This window comes from Arachis hypogaea, chromosome 9 (genome assembly GCF_003086295.3).
Source record: "Arachis hypogaea cultivar Tifrunner chromosome 9, arahy.Tifrunner.gnm2.J5K5, whole genome shotgun sequence".
Lineage (NCBI taxonomy): Eukaryota > Viridiplantae > Streptophyta > Magnoliopsida > Fabales > Fabaceae > Arachis > Arachis hypogaea.
The window spans coordinates 44701176-44716502 of NC_092044.1; the positions used below are offsets into that span (position 1 = coordinate 44701176).

At 39.5% G+C, this 15327-nt stretch overlaps 1 non-coding gene across 1 annotated transcript; it reads left to right on the forward strand.

The window, feature by feature from the left end:
• Positions 1 to 692: 692 nt before the first annotated feature.
• On the forward strand, positions 693 to 800 carry LOC112713541 (small nucleolar RNA R71). The gene has a single exon (XR_003158513.1). It is a non-coding gene; the product is annotated as a small nucleolar RNA R71 (small nucleolar RNA).
• The last annotated feature ends 14527 nt before the right edge of the window (positions 801 to 15327 follow it).

A 15327-nucleotide genomic window follows, 5' to 3' on the forward strand; every position in this document is an offset into this window, starting at 1 on the left:
ATACTAAAAACAATGCCAAAAAGCGTACAAATTATCCGCTCCAAATTTCTAATGGAGGACCTTGTTTCAGTCATGAAACTTTGAGTGGTTTTGTTTAGATCAGAGACCATGGTTGCTAAGTCAGAGGTATTCTGCTTAGAACTCTCTGTCTGTTGCTGAGAAGATGATGGAAAAGGCTTGCTATTGCTAAACCTGTTTCTTCCACCATTATTGTTGTTGAAACCTTGTTGAGGTCTCTATGATCCTTCCATGAGAGATTTGGATGATTTCCATGAAGGATTATAGGTGTTTCCATAGGGTTCTCCCATGTAATTCACCTCTTCTATTGAAGGGTTCTCAGGATCATAAGCTTCTTCTTCAGATGAAGCTTCCTTAGTACTGCTTGGTGCATTTTGCATTCCAGACAGACTTTGAGAAATCATATTGACTTGTTGAGTCGATATTTTATTCTGAGCCAGTATGGCATTCAGAGTGTCAATCTCAAGAACTCCTTTCTTCTGATTGGTCCCATTGTTCACAGGATTCCTTTCAGAAGTGTACATGAATTGGTTATTTGCAACCATTTCAATCAGCTCTTGAGCTTCTGAAGGCGTCTTCTTCAGATGAAGAGATCCTCCAGCAGAGCTATCCAAAGACATCTTGGATAGTTCAGAGAGACCATCATAGAAAATTCCAATGATGCTCCATTCAGAAAGCATATCAGTGGGACACTTTCTGATTAATTGTTTGTATCTTTCCCAAGCTTCATAGAGGGATTCTCCTTCCTTCTGTCTGAAGGTTTGGACTTCCACTCTAAGCTTACTTAATTTTTGAGGTGGAAAGAACTTTGCCAAGAAGGCATTGACTAGCTTTTCCCAAGAGTTCAGGCTTTCTTTAGGTTGTGAGTCTAACCATATTCTAGCTCTGTCTCTTACAGCAAAAGGGAATAGCATAAGTCTGTAGACCTCAGGGTCAACCCCATTAGTCTTGACAGTGTCACAGATTTGCAAGAACTCAGCTAAAAACTGATGAGGATCTTCCAATGGAAGTCCATGGAACTTGTAATTCTGTTGCATTAGAGAAACTAATTGAGGCTTGAGCTCAAAGTTGTTTGCTCCAATGGCAGGGATAGAGATGCTTCTCCCATAGAAGTCGGGAGTAGGTGCAGTAAAGTCACCCAGCACCTTCCTTGCATTGTTGGCATTGTTGTTATTTTCGGCTGCCATGGGTTCTTCTTCTTTGAAGATTTCTGTTAGGTCCTCTACAGAGAGTTGTGCCTTGGCTTCTCTTAGCTTTCGCTTCAAGGTCCTTTCAGGTTCAGGATCAGCCTCAACAAGAGTGCTTTTGTCCTTGCTCCTGCTCATAAGAAGGAGAAGAGAACAAGAAAATGTGGAATCCTCTATGTCACAGTATAGAGATTCCTTGAGGTGTCAGAGGAAAAGAAAAATAGAAGGCAGAAGTAGAAAATTCGAACTTATCAAAGAAGATGGAGTTCGAATTTTGCATTAAGGAATAGTGTTAGTTCATAAATAGAAGGATGTGAGAAGAGGGGAAGTAATTTTCGAAAATCAAGTAAAAGATTTTGAAAACATTTTGAAAAACACTAATTGATTTTCGAAAATAAAAGTGGGAAAGAAATCAAGTGATTTTTGAAAAAGAATTTGAAATTAGAAATCAAAAAGATTTGATTGAAAGTTATTTTGAAAAAGATGTGGTTAAGAAGATATGATTGGTTTTAAAAAGATGTGATTGAGAAGATATGATTTGAAAAACATTTTTTTAAAAAAATTTGATTTGAAAATTAATGACTTGGCTATCAAGAAAAGATATGATTCAAACATTAAACCTTTCTCAACAGAAAAGGCAACATACTTGAAATGTTGAATCAAATCATTAATTGATAGCAAGTATCTTTGAAAATAGAAAGAAATTGAATTTGAAAAAGATTTGATTGAAAAGATATGATTTGAAAAAGATTTGATTTTGAAAAGATTTTGAAAACTTAAAAAAATTTGCATTGAAAACAAAAATCTTCCCTCTTGTGCCATCCTGGCGTTAAACGCCCAGAATGGTGCAGATTCTGGCGTTTAACGCCCAAAACTCTACCCTTTTGGGCGTTAAACGCCCAACCAGGCACCCTGGCTGGCGTTTAAACGCCAGTCTGTCCTTCTTCACTGGGCGTTTTGAACGCCCAGCTTTTTCTGTATAATTCCTCTGCTGTATGTTCTGAATCTTCAATTCTCTGTATTATTGACTTGAAAAGACACAAATTAAAAATATTTTTGGATTTTTAATAGTGAGGAATAATCAAAATGCAACTAAAATCAAATAATAATGCATGCAAGGCACCAAACTTAGCAATTTGTATACTACTGACACTAATGAGAATGCATATGAGACATATAAACACTCAGGTCAAGAGAATTTAAAAATCAGAGCAATGAAATCATCAAGAACAACTTGAAGATTAATGAAGACACATGCATGAATGCAAAAGGAGCAGAAACATGCAATTGACACCAAACTTAAAATGAAACTCTAGACTCAAACAAGAAATATTTTTGGATTTTTTCGAAAATTAAGTGGAAAAAGAAAATAAAGGTATCAAAATTCTTAATGAGAATTCCAGGAATCATGCAATGTTAGTCTAAAGCTTTAGTCTAAAGAAATTAGACATGGCTAGCCAAGCTTCAGCAGGACATTGCATTCAAGAGCTAAATTGATGAAAATCAATCAGCTTTAGTGATGATAAGAACATCACCTTGAAACACTAGAATTCATTCTTAAGAATTCTGAAAAAAAAAATACCTAATCTAAGCAACAAGATGAACCGTCAGTTGTCCATACTCGAACAATCCCCGGCAACGGCGCCAAAAACTTGGTGCACGAAATTGTGATCAACACTTTTCACAACACTAATAATCCCCGGTGATGAATCCAAAACCTTGGTGTTCAATACCATGGCATAAACACAACTTCGCACAACTAACCAGCAAGATATGAATGATGATATACGAATAAAACATAGAGATAAAGATAGAGATACTTATGTAATTCATTGGTAGGAATTTCAGATAAGCGTATGAAGATGCTTGTCCCTTCCGTCTCTCTGCTTTCCTACTGTCTTCATCCAATCCTTCTTACTCCTTTCCATGGCAAGCTTATGCAAGGGTTTCACCGTTGTCAGTGGCTACCTCCCATCCTCTCAGTGGAAATGTTCAACGCACCCTGTCACGGCACGGCTATCCATCTGTCGGTTCTCAATCAGGCCGGAATAGAATCCAGTGATTCTTTTGCGTCTGTCACTAACGCCCCGCCTTCAGGAGTTTGAAGCTCGTCACAGTCATTCAATCATTGAATCCTACTCAGAATACCACAGACAAGGTTAGACCTTCCGGATTCTCTTGAATGCCGCCATCAGTTCTAGCCTATACCACGAAGACTCTGATCTCACGGAATGGCTGGCTCGGTTGTCAGGCGAGCACTCGGTTGTCAGGCGATCAACCATGCATCGTGTATCAGGAATCCAAGAGATATTCACCCAATCTAAGGTAGAACGGAGGTGGTTGTCAGGCACACGTTCATAGGTGAGAATGATGATGAGTGTCACGGATCATCACATTCATCAAGTTGAAGAACAAGTGATATCTTGGAACAAGAACAAGTGGAATTGAATAGAAGAACAATAGTAATTGCATTAATACTCGAGGTACAGCAGAGCTCCACACCTTAATCTATGGTGTGTAGAAACTCCACCGTTAAAAATACATAAGAACAAGGTCTAGGCATGGCCGAATGGCCAGCCTCCCAAAGAGGGTTCAATCATAAAAACATGATCAAAAGCTCTAAATACAATAGTAAAAGGTCCTATATATAGAGAACTAGTAGCCTAGGGTGTACAGAGATGAGTAAATGACATAAAAATCCACTCCCGGTCCCACTTGGTGTGTGCTTGGGCTGAGCATTGAAGCATTTTCGTGTAGAGACTCTTCTTGGAGTTAAACGCCAGCTTTTATGCCAGTTTGGGCGTTTAACTCCCATTCTTGTGCCAGTTCCGGCGTTTAACGCTGGGAATTCTGAGGGTGACTTTGAACGCCAGTTTGGGCCATCAAATCTTGGACAAAGTATGGACTATCATATATTGCTGGAAAGCCCAGGATGTCTACTTTCCAACGCCGTTGAGAGCGCGCCAATTGGGCTTCTGTAGCTCCAGAAAATCCGCTTCGAGTGCAGGAAGGTCAGAATCCAACAGCATCTGCAGTCCTTTTTAGTCTCTGAATCAGATTTTTGCTCAGGTCCCTCAATTTCAGCCAGAAAATACCTGAAATCACAGAAAAACACACAAACTCATAGTAAAGTCCAGAAAAGTGAATTTTAACTAAAAACTAATAAAAATATACTAAAAACTAACTAGATCATACTAAAAACATACTAAAAATAATGCCAAAAAGCGTACAAATTATCCGCTCATCAGTGTGCAACACCAAACTTAGCTCCTTGCAATTCATACCAATTATTCAACATTTTTATTGAAAAATTTATGAAAGAAAACTACCTCAGGTTGGGTTGCCTCCCAACAAGCGCTCTTTTATTGTCACTAGCTTGACATACTCCATTCTGTTGATCATGATGATTGAAAGTCACAGTGCCTTAGCTTGTCTTTCTTCACGGTGAACTTCCTTCCGGTTTCCTCTTTGATAACCTCTATGAATTCCTGTGGAAGGATCTTAGTCACAATGTAGTGATCAGACAGCTGTGGGGACACCTTCATGGTTTGACTGTTTTTCATTACTCTATCCCCTAGTAAAAATTTTCCAGTAGGGATTTTCTGCTTTTCTTTAATTCTATCCTCTGTCTCTCCTTGTAAGAATTCCTTGTTGTGTTTTTCTTGGCTGGTACTTTCCTTGTCCAAGGTTCTCTTACTTTCCTCTATGATCCTTTTCAATCCTTCCTTCTTTGCAGCATCTTCGTTGTGAGTTGGTTTGTCTTCAGTGGCTCTGGTGACAGTATTTACCCTCTTCTCACCCATTTCTGCAAAGTGCTTCACCAGTTGGGCTATCTGCCCCTCAATTCTTCTGATTGAAATCTCTTGGTTCTTTGTTATCTCCTCTTGGTGTTTCATCATTCTCTCCATTAAGATCTCCAAGTTCGTGATCCTCTGAGAGTCTTGTGAGATTGGTTGGTTGTGGGATGTTAAAGGTTGGAAGGTTGGGTGTTGTAGTGGCATGTAGTGGTTGTTGTTACTATAATGGTGTTTTTGTTGGTTTGTGAAGTTGGGGTTGTTATGATTGAAGTCCCTTGGTTCGTGATTTTGATATTCGGTCCTTCTCCAGTTGGAATGAGTCTGGAAGTGTTTGTGTTGTGAGTATTGGCTCTGATTGGTATTAATGGGTGAGTGATGTTGGTTGTTTGTGGTCATGGATTTGCCCTGGTTGAAACTTCCTTGTTCTTGATGTTGAGACTCCCTCATTCTCAGATAAGAATGGGGTCTCCATGGTGGAAATTGGGCATTCACTGCAGTAGATTGCAGTCAATCAACTTTTCTATCTCTCAGATCCATGTGTTGTTGTGTTTGATGGTGCATTTGTTTGTTCAGGTTCACGAATGCATTCACTCCTTCTAGATTTGTTACTTCTTTTTCTGAGATTGCATTCTGTGGTTTCTCAGATGAGTGTTGGTTGTTGACTCCTTTGTCATTAAAATTTGCAATTCCTTGGGCAGTTGTTGTTGCTTTGAGTAGGCCATCTGAGAAGTAGTCCACTGCTTTTCTTGTTTCTGGGGTTAATCCTTCATAGAAAGCTCGGAAACCCACTTTATCAGTTGCTTTCTTGTATCTTTCCCATGCCTTGAAGAGTGGTTCTTCTTCTCCTTGTGTGAATGGATATTCCCCCTCTTTTAGCTTAATGATCTATCTGGATAAGGAGAATTTGGCCAGAAATTTGGTGACCAAATCATCCCAACAAGTGATACTTCCTTGGGGAAAAGTTTCAAGCCATTGTGCAGCTTCACCCCTTAATGAGAAAGGGAATAACAAGATCTTATAAGTGTCATGATCTAGACCATCAGTTTTGACAGCACCACAAGTCCTCAGAAAAGTGGATATGTGCTGTTGAGGATCCTCCAATGGATTTCCGTCATAGGAACAATTGTTCTTGATTAGTGTAATGAGTGATGGCTTCATGTCATGCTATTCTTCATATGTAGAGACTTCTCTTCCAATGATAGTCTTTTCTCTGACTTCCCTACTTTCCTGTAGCATGCAAACAATCAGGAGGCACAAACAGCAACACTCTTGGGAATTGAGTGCAGTTAGTTGAGACAAACTCTCAAACAGTTAGTGAGTTGATAGAGGCAAATTTTCAAACAGTTAGTGTGTTAGTCAAAAGTTAAAGAAACAGAAAAGAAAAGTGCTTGATCTAGATCTCCACTTCACTTAATCATTGTCAATCTATTTCAATCCCCGGCAACGGCGCCAAAAACTTGATGTGTGGAAAACGATCCAACATAAAACTCACCGGCAAGTGTACCGGGTCGCATCAAGTAATAAAACTCACGGGAGTGAGGTCGATCCCACAGGGATTGAAGGATTGAGCAATTTTAGTTTAGTGGTTGATTTAGTCAAGCGAATCAAATATTGGTTGAGTGATTTTGTATCCAACAGTAAGTAAATAGTAGGAAATGTAAAGGAGGAGGGATGAATTGCAGAAATTAAAGAGAACTGAAAGTAAAGATGCTGAATCTTAAAGAACAAGAAATTAAATGACTGAAACTTAAAGTGCAAGAAATGTAAATTGCAGTAACTTAAAATGCAAGAAATGTAAATTGCTTGAATGGAAAAGGGGAATTGAGGATTGGGAATTCAGAATTTCAGCAAGGGAAATTAAATTGCAACAATTAATAAAGCAGAAGATGAATTGGAAGTAACTAGATCTCAAACAGAAATGGAAATTAAATTGCTGCAGGGGTTCACAGAAGAACCAAAAAGGAAAATGGGATCTCAGGACTCAAGAGACTAGATAGCAAAGTCTAGATCTCAATTGCCTTCCCAGATCCAAGTTCACAAAGCAATTGACAAGAAATTAAAGAAGAAGCAGTAAAGGAAATGTAATTGAACTCAATTATGCAGAAGAGGAATTAAAGAGATCTTGAATGGAGATTGAGACAGAAATTCCTCAATTCTTCACACCCAAGACTCAAACAAGAAAAGTAAAAATGCTCAAGCAAGAACGAGGAAGAAGAGAGATCAATTCTCCTCCCCAATTCTCTGAAATCTCAGTTCCTAGCTCTCAATGAAGTCTCAGAATTCAAACTCCAAAGAAGGTTCAAAAGCTCAAAGTAAAGTAAAAATTTAAAAGCTCAAAAGAAAAGTCCTAATTACATCAAACTATCTCCTATTTATACACTTTCTATTCTTGGATCTTGGGATTTGGATGAGCTTTTGATTTGGTGAAGAAATGAATTAAATTGGATTTTTGATTCAATTTTTAGCCCATGAAAAATTGCTTCCAGGAGGCTGCCCTGCCCTTGTGGAGGGCAGGGCAGAAAATGGTGCGTGCGGCCCTTGGTGCGTGTTGGTTGGTGCGTGTGGTGCTGCAGGATGCTGCCCTGCCCAGGGCAGAGTTTTTTGGTGCGCCAGATTTTGCTGTCCGTGCGTGCGTGCTTGCTGGCCGAGACTCCTTGGTGCGCCAATCTGGTGCGCTGGCTGTGCACCACAAAATGCTGCCCTGCCCTCGCGGAGGGCAGGGCAGTGTTTCCAAAAGTGAAGCCCCGCGTTCGAAGCTCATTGGAAGCACACGCTACTTCTTTTCCTTGGTTTTCTTGGCACCAAATTAAGGCCTAGTTCCTTGCTTCCTCATGGTGTCGAGTTCGATCCTTGTGGCAAGCATTGGTAAGCTTTTTCCTTGAATTATTCTTGATTGGAGCCCGATATTGCTCTTGAGGAGGGCAGGGCAGAGTTTTTGCTCTCCTTGATCCTTGGCATCAAATTGTGCTCCGCCCTTGAGGAGGGCAGGGCAGTGTTGCTTCTCAAGCTTGTTTCATTATGTTTCCCTCCTGGAGGGCAGTGTGCCCTTGTGGAGGGCAATGCTTGCTTCCTCCTTCTATGCGCCACACTTCTTATCTCTTGGACCATGCTTTCTTAAGCCACGCTTCCTCTTTTCTTCTTTTCTTCTCCTTCAAATAATCAAAACAACCACGCAAAGTATCACTAAATTCACAAGGCTTATAAATCAATTAAAAATCAATTAAATTTAGCTCAAACCTCATGAGTTAGCATCAATTTAATGGTAGTTGCTTGATTTAAAGAAGTTATGCATTTTCATTCCAAATCGCTTACTTAGGATGCAAGAAAGTGCATAAAGACTAATAAAACAAGTGAAATTAGCTTGAAAAATGGGTATATGATGACTTGTCATCACAACACCAAACTTAAATCTTGCTTGTCCCCAAGCAAGCATCAAAACTAAGAGAAAATGAAATGAACAAGGAGAGCAATTATATCCTTATTATGCATGTAGCAGAACTTGATTTATGGAGTTTTTATGCAGACAATGACAACCCAAGTTATTGTTTGCTGTTACATAATATACACCTTTCCTCAAAGGCTTACTAAACTTGCTGATATAAGGTTTACTCTTTAATTACTCCCTTGCTAACTTTTCTTTTCTCATGTTGCTCAACAAGCTTATTATTCTTTTGGAGGCTTGGTGTCTAATGTTGCAGTAGTAGCCTTTGGCTTTATTTTTACTCAACATCTTTCACCACAGACACATGGCTCACTCTCCTAGGATCATTGATGCCCAGCATCTCTTTGGATAACTAAATGTTCTGTATCTAAGTTGCTCTTTATTGTGGACTTTCAATTGGCCATCCCAAATCAGTTGATCTAAGTGACCGGATTTTGAAATACCCCTCAGAATTTACTTATCCAAGCATATCCTAGTACAAGAACACCACAGGCATGTGTCCTAGGGTCCAAGCTATTGGTGTCCAGCCGTTATTCTTGGTTTTTCTTGCCAAATTGGCTTTTTCTTCTTCCTTTTCTTTCTGATTTATTTTCTTGTTCTCAAGGATTTTTCTTTACTGATAAGAACCTTTATAACAGCAAGCTAGCTCACACTTCAATGAAAATGATACTATGCAGCAGTTATTTCATGAGTTATGCATTTAATCAAACACATACACCACCATTGACTTCCATTCTAACTTATGCAACATTGGATATTTACTTTCCAATTCAAACAATTCTCTTTTATTCAAGCATATGGGAAACAAAACAAAATTCAACTCAGTTATGGATGACAAGCGATATGCAGATTTAGCATACTTAATCAAACAACTTCACTTGCAATTAGAATAACACTTTAGCAGGATATATAATGGTTTCCATGTTCAAAACAATTCACAGCAGCAAGGATTAAGTTTAGATACAACTTTTGAAGTTGCAGCCCTTTGATTCTTCCTTCTGTTGTGTTTTCTTTGAGTTAAGATGCACAATATCTTCAATTGTTGACTCATGTCCTGCATAATTCTCAAAGTTGCTTGCTTCTCAAGCCCTTAATTACATGGTTAGTATGCATAAATTGAGTGTGGCTCTTGGATTTATTTTGGTGTGGGAACACCAAACTTAATTGTTTGCCACAGCCTCTGATGCAACAAGTTAACCATATGTGAAACCTTGTGTCCTTGCTAAAGGTTATGGAATTAAAACTAGAAAGCAGTTAAATAGTTGAATAATTTGTTTGGTTGCTTGGAGCTAGCATTATGCAAGAGGTGAAAATGTGTTTTTAAATGAGGTTTTTGGTGGAACACCAAACTTAGAATCGTTCATTCTCCCTTAAATTGTCTTGGTGTGCAACACCAAACTTAGCTCCTTGCAATGCATACCAATTATTCAACATTTTTATTGAAAAAGTTATGAAAGAAAACTACCTCAGGTTGGGTTGCCTCCCAACAAGCGCTCTTTTATTGTCACTAGCTTGACATACTCCATTCTGTTGATCATGAAGATTGAAAGTCACAGTGCCTTAGCTTGTCTTTCTTCACGGTGAACTTCCTTCCGGTTTCCTCTTTGATAACCTCTATGAATTCCTGTGGAAGGATCTTAGTCACAATGTAGTGATCAGACAGCTGTGGGGACACCTTCATGGTTTGACTGTTTTTCATTACTCTATCCCCTAGTGAAAATTTTCCAGTAGGGATTTTCTGCTTTTCTTTAATTCTATCCTCTGTCTCTCCTTGTAAGAATTCCTTGTTGTGTTTTTCTTGGCTGGTACTTTCCTTGTCCAAGGTTCTCTTACTTTCCTCTATGATCCTTTTCAATCCTTCCTTCTTTGCAGCATCTTCGTTGTGAGTTGGTTTGTCTTCAGTGGCTCTGGTGATAGTATTTACCCTCTTCTCACCCATTTCTACAAAGTGCTTCACCAGTTGGGCTATCTGCCCCTCAATTCTTCTGATTGAAATCTCTTGGTTCTTTGTTATCTCCTCTTGGTGTTTCATCATTCTCTCCATTAAGATCTCCAAGTTTGTGATCCTCTAAGAGTCTTGTGAGATTGGTTGGTTGTGGGATGTTAAAGGTTGGAAGGTTGGGTGTTGTAGTGGCATATAGTGGTTGTTGTTACTATAATGGTGTTTTTGTTGGTTTGTGAAGTTGGGGTTGTTATGATTGAAGTCCCCTGGTTCGTGATTTTGATATTCGGTCCTTCTCCAGTTGGAATGAGTCTGGAAGTGTTTGTGTTGTGAGTATTGGCTCTGATTGGTATTAATGGGTGAGTGATGTTGGTTGTTTGTGGTCATGGATTTGCCCTGGTTGAAACTTCCTTGTTCTTGATGTTGAGACTCCCTCATTCTCAAATAAGAATGGGGTCTCCATGGTGGAAATTGGGCATTCACTGCAGTAGATTGCAGGCAATCAACTTTTCTATCTCTCAGATCCATGTGTTGTTGTGTTTGATGGTGCATTTGTTTGTTCAGGTTCACGAATGCATTCACTCCTTCTAGATTTGTTACTTCTTTTTCTGAGATTGCATTCTATGGTTTCTCAGATGAGTGTTGGTTGTTGACTCCTTTGTCATTAAAATTTGCAATTCCTTGGGCAGTTGTTGTTGCTTTGAGTAGGCCATCTGAGAAGTAGTCCACTGCTTTTCTTGTTTCTGGGGTTAATCCTTCATAGAAAGCTCGGAAACCCACTTTATCAGTTGCTTTCTTGTATCTTTCCCATGCCTTGAAGAGTGGTTCTTCTTCTCCTTGTGTGAATGGATATTCCCCCTCTTTCAGCTTAATGATCTATCGGGATGAGGAAAATTTGGCCAGAAATTTGGTGACCAAATCGTCCCAACTAGTGATACTTCCTTGGGGAAAAGTTTCAAGCCATTGTGCAGCTTCACCCCTTAATGAGAAAGGGAATAACAAGATCTTATAAGTGTCATGATCTAGACCATCAGTTTTGACAGCACCACAAGTCCTCAGAAAAGTGGATATGTGCTGTTGAGGATCCTCCAATGGATTTCCGTCATAGGAACAATTGTTCTTGATTAGTGTAAGGAGTGATGGCTTCATGTCATGCTATTCTTCATATGTAGAGACTTCTTTTCCAATGATAGTCTTTTCTCTGACTTCCCTACTTTCCTGTAGCATGCAAACAATCAGGAGGCACAAACAGCAGCACTCTTGGGAATTGAGTGCAGTTAGTTGAGACAAACTCTCAAACAGTTAGTGAGTTGATAGAGGCAAATTTTCAAACAGTTAGTGTGTTAGTCAAAAGTTAAAGAAACAGAAAAGAAAAAGTGCTTGATCTAGATCTCCACTTCACTTAATCATTGTCAATCTATTTCAATCCCCGGCAATGGCGCCAAAAACTTGATGTGTGGAAAACGATCCAACACAAAACTCATCGGCAAGTGTACCGGGTCGCATCAAGTAATAAAACTCACGGGAGTGAGGTCGATCCCACAGGGATTGAAGGATTGAGCAATTTTAGTTTAGTGGTTGATTTAGTCAAGCGAATCAAATATTGGTTGAGTGATTTTGTATCCAACAGTAAGTAAATAGCAGGAAATGTAAAGGGGGAGGGATGAATTGCAGAAATGAAAGAGAACTGAAAGTAAAGATGCTGAATCTTAAAGAACAAGAAATTAAATGACTGAAACTTAAAGTGCAAGAAATGTAAATTGCAGTAACTTAAAATGCAAGAAATGTAAATTGCTTGAATGGAAAAGGGGAATTGAGGATTAGGAATTCAGAATTGCAGCAAGGAAAATTAAATTGCAACAATTAATAAAGCAGAAGATGAATTGGAAGTAACTAGATCTCAAACAGAAATGGAAATTAAATTACAGCAGGAGTTCACAGAAGAACCAAAAAGGAAAATGGGATCTCAGGACTCAAGACACTAGATAGCAAAGTCTAGATCTCAATTGCCTTCCCAGATCCAAGTTCACAAAGCAATTGACAAGAAATTAAAGAAGAAGCAGTAAAGGAAATGTAATTGAACTCAATTATGCAGAAGAGGAATTAAAGAGATCTTGAATGGAGATTGAGACAGAAATTCCTCAATTCTTCACACCCAAGACTCAAACAAGAAAAGTAAAAATGCTCAAGCAAGAACGAGGAAGAAGAGAGATCAATTCTCCTCACCAATTCTCTGAAATCTCAGTCCCTAGCTCTCAATGAAGTCTCAAAATTCAAACTCCAAAGAAGGTTCAAAAGCTCAAAGTAAAGTAAAAATTTAAAAGCTCAAAAGAAAAGTCCTAATTACATCAAACTATCTCCTATTTATACACTTTCTATTCTTGGATCTTGGGATTTGGATGAGCTTTTGATTTGGTGAAGAAATGAATTAAATTGGATTTTTGATTCAATTTTTATCCCATGAAAAATTGCTTCCAGGAGGCTGCCCTGCCCTTGTGGAGGGCAGGGCAGAAAATGGTGCGTGCGGCCCTTGGTGCGTGTTGGTTGGTGCGTGTGGTGCTGCAGGATGCTGCCCTGCCCTTGTGGAGGGCAGGGCAGTGTTTCCAAAAGTGAAGCCCCGCGTTCGAAGCTCGTTGGAAGCACACGCTACTTCTTTTCCTTGGTTTTCTTGGCACCAAATTAAGGCCTAGTTCCTTGCTTCCTCATGGTGCCGAGTTCGATCCTTGTGGCAAGCATTGGTAAGCTTTTTCCTTGAATTATTCTTGATTGGAGCCCGATATTGCTCTTGAGGAGGGCAGGGCAGAGTTTTTGCTCTCCTTGATCCTTGGCATCAAATTGTGCTCCGCCCTTGAGGAGGGCAGGGCAGTGTTGCTTCTCAAGCTTGTTTCATTATGTTGCCCTCCTGGAGGGCAGTGTGCCCTTGTGGAGGGCAATGCTTGCTTCCTCCTTCTATGCGCCACACTTCTTATCTCTTGGACCACGCTTTCTTAAGCCACGCTTCCTCTTTTCTTCTTTTCTTCTCCTTCAAATAATCAAAACAACCACTCAAAGTTTCACTAAATTCACAAGGCTTATAAATCAATTAAAAATCAATTAAATTTAGCTCAAACCTCATGAGTTAGCATCAATTTAATGGTAGTTGCTTGATTTAAAGAAGTTATGCATTTTCATTCCAAATTACTTACTTAGGATGCAAGAAAGTGCATAAAGACTAATAAAACAAGTGAAATTAGCTTGAAAAATGGGTATATGATGACTTGTCATCAGCTTGCTCAAGGTTACTTTCTGCTTCTTCTTCAACTCCTTCTTGGGTTCTTGAAAAATTGCTGCCACTTGGTTCCTCTCTATCTTCTTGGTGAGGTCAGCTAGCTGCTTGGTAATGAGCTTGTTCTGAGCCAGTAGAGCATCTACATTGTTTAGCTCCAATACTCCTCTAGTGTTCCCTTTTTCGGAAGCATAGAAGTAGTCATTCTCAGTTACAGTCTCTATTACATCTATGGCTTCTTCAATGGTCTTCTTCTTGTTCAATGATCCTCCAGAGGAATGGTCTACTACCTTCTTTGATTCATATGACAAGCCTTCATAGAAGATGTGCAACTGCACCCATTCATTGAACACATTTGGTGGACACCTCCTTGTTAGGTCTTTGAACCTTTCCCAAGCTTCATAAAGTGTCTCCCCATCTTGCTATCTGAACGTCTGCACTTCAGTTCTTAGCCTATTGATCCTTTGAGGGGGGTAAAACCTTGCCAAAAACTTATTCACTACCTCCTCCCAATTTATCAGGCTTTCTTTTGGGAAGGATTCAAGCCATTTGGATGCCTTGTCCCTGAGTGAAAAAGGGAACAAGAGCAGCCTATAGACATCCGGGTGGACTCCATTGGACTTCACTGTGTCACAGATCCTCAAGAAGGTGGTCAAGTTTTGATTCGGGTCTTCTTGAGCACCTCCTCCAAATGAGCAATTATTATGCACAAGAGTGATGAGCTGAGGTTTTAGCTCGAAATTGTTGGCATGTATGGTGGGCATCTGAATGCTACTTCCACAGTTGCCTGGGTTTGGATTAATGTAAGAGCTTAACACTCTTCTATCCTCCCCAGTATGATTTGCTCTACCTCCTCCCCCATGGTTATTAGCCTCTTCTTCATGTTGGTTTTCCATGTTGCCTTCCATGTTTAGTTCAAAGTGTTCCTCCTCCTCTTCAGCACCGATTGCACGCTTTCCTCTTGCTTCCCTCCTTAATCTAAGGAGGGTCCTCTCTGGTTCAGAATCGAAGGAAGTTGAAGCCCCGCTTCTTCTCCCTGTCATACAACCAACACGTACAAGCAAGTAATAATATGTGCAGATAGTATTGCTGTCAGAATTACTATTAGTTGTGAGTGATGCAATATATCAAACAGTTAGTGGGTTAGCAAACTGAATGGTAAATAACAAAGAACACGAAAGAGTAGAGGGGGAAAGGGAGAGGTTAACTAAGACAGAAAATTAAATCAACAAAACAAAAATGCTCAATCTAGTGATCTCCTAATTTAATCATCGTTGATGCACAATCAATCCCCGGCAATGGCGCCATAAACTTGATGCAGATGGAAACTGTCTCTCAACAAATTTCCTTCCGCAAGTGTACCGAATTTGTCATCAAGTAAAAACCCACAATAGAGTGAGGTCGAATCCCACAGGGATTGATTGATCAAGCAACTTTAATTAGAAGAATATTCTAGTTGACCGAATTCAGAATTTGGGTTGAGAGTTGCAGAAAATAAAATTGGCGGGAATGTAAATAATAGAAGAAGTAAATGCTAGAATTAAAGAGCTGAAAGTAAATGACTGAAAGTAAATTGCAGAATTGTAAATGGGAATGGGGTGTTTGCTCATGAAAGTAAACGTAGAAATCAAAGAGAATGGGTAAGATCAGAATTGGGGAGTTCATTGGGTGCAGGA